We start from the raw sequence: 1,955 nt of genomic DNA on the forward strand, positions 1-1,955 counted from the left end.
AGCATGAAAGAATGATTCAACTTTCGAGTTTCCTATTTTACTGCATAACAGCCCGTTTCCAAACAATTTCTCGATTCATCTGAGGAAACGGTGAATTGCCCCCAAACGTTTCTTTTTCCAATTTGCATGCGTTAACTTACAACCGGTGGATAATAAGTTAACTGGACTAATAATAGTATTATAATAAAATTAATTTCTAACTAAACTTCAATAACAAGGAACATTCATCAAAATACCTTTTCCTCATTACTGGCCTTCAAGGAACATTCATCAAAATACCTTTTCCTCATTACTAGTGAGGGTTAATGGTATTAATAAAACCGATTTTTTTTCAGAAGATTAGTTGCATATTTACTTTGAGAAAAGTAAACTTTGTCAGCAAACTCAATCCCTAAAAAATATTTTAGTTAAACCAGTAGTTTTCTCAAAAAACATTTTATGGGTAGTGCTTTATTTAACTCAGCTGGGAGCACTTATTGTAACTGAGATGTCATCAACATAGTTAACTAAGATAACAAAACCATAAGAAATACATTGAACAAAGATAGAGATCTACCATACTACCATGAAGGATGTAAAATAAAGATGAAATGATCTACGATACTACTTCAAAGATCAACCACAACAAGAACTTTGCAAAATGTATTAAATCACATTACGGGACTTGGCTTGTAAACCTTATCGGTTGCTCCATGTACAGAATTCACACAATTTCAGTAAGACCAATTCTGAAAAAAAAAAAAATACTTACACCCAACCACAGGAGATGACAATTCTGATTAATAGAGCAAAAAGATGAATTAAGTCTGGGGTGAGATGGTGCCAAGATAGCCAAGCCCAGTGACTTAATCCTTTGACAACTAAACGAGCCTTTGGTGAGAAAGAGGACCTTCAAAATTTATTTTAATAGTACAAACCTAACAACACGGAACACGTTTAATCTTAGAAAAAGTGGTTGCAAGATCGTGTGTGGTTCTCTAGTAATGCGTGTATTTCAGTGCCCATCGCCTTTTTCAGCATTGGTACTATAGGGCTTCATAATAAGTCCTCGATAATAGAAAAAAAGTACATAATAAAAAGCTGTAAAGTAATAGAAAATCAATCAAGATTCAAAAATGTGTCAAGTAATTGACCTTTATCTCTTTATTAAGTAATAGGCATATGAAGATCAAAGAATTCAGACAAAGTTGAAAGAGGATGAAATTGTCAAATATATATTTGTAGGAGTGGAGAATATGTGACCAATGATGTCATATAACTAGAGGAGATAATTCAGAATATACTTGAAAGTTGCAAGCTAGGTGACTCATAACACTTGTGAGAACAATGGCAAGAGAGTTTGTCATCAGCCGTGATGTACCTGGCAAAGTAAAGATTAAAGTCTAAAAAGAAAATTGTCAATAAGAAATAATCATTTTGAATTTTCCAAAAAGGAATAGTTAGTTGTGAAACATCATCTTGCTGTAGAGAAAGTGTCAGATTAAAGATTGGAGACCCTAGATATGTTGCTATCCTAAAAGCAAGTAGGCAGAGTAAGTCCAAATTGCCTTAGATGCCACTTGAAACATTACAGTGGAGGCAATGAAGGTTTGAGATTGTTAAATAACCGGGTGAGAGCAAGGAGGGAAAAGAATTAAACAGAAAAGTAAATTTAAATTAAATTAAATTAAATATTTGCCTAATATGATCACACACACACATATATATAACATTTGAGCCGTATTCCCAGGTCAGTTAATAGACCATCCGCTTCGGCGGTGTAAGTCCCCTCTGGTATGGGGTTCGAATCCCACCTCTGGCGACTGATGCCTTAAAGAAGGGGGTCCTCGAATGGGTTGGCTCATGGGATCCTGGCTCGCGCTACCTAGCGATGCTAGCGAAGCCCAAAGGGATCGGTTGGCGGTTCCGCCCATTAACCAATCTTTATATATATATATATATATAAAAAAAAAAAA

The 1,955-nt window shown here is 34.9% G+C and overlaps 1 protein-coding gene across 1 annotated transcript in view; it reads right to left on the bottom strand.

Moving 5' to 3' along the window:
* LOC110026620 (HD domain-containing protein 2) overlaps positions 1 to 1,955 on the bottom strand; it is a gene marked incomplete in the record, with an annotated part of 31,620 nt that overhangs the window by 365 nt on the left and 29,300 nt on the right.

Source organism: Phalaenopsis equestris, unplaced genomic scaffold, assembly GCF_001263595.1.
Source record: "Phalaenopsis equestris unplaced genomic scaffold, ASM126359v1 Scaffold000387, whole genome shotgun sequence".
NCBI classification, from domain to species: Eukaryota; Viridiplantae; Streptophyta; class Magnoliopsida; order Asparagales; family Orchidaceae; genus Phalaenopsis; species Phalaenopsis equestris.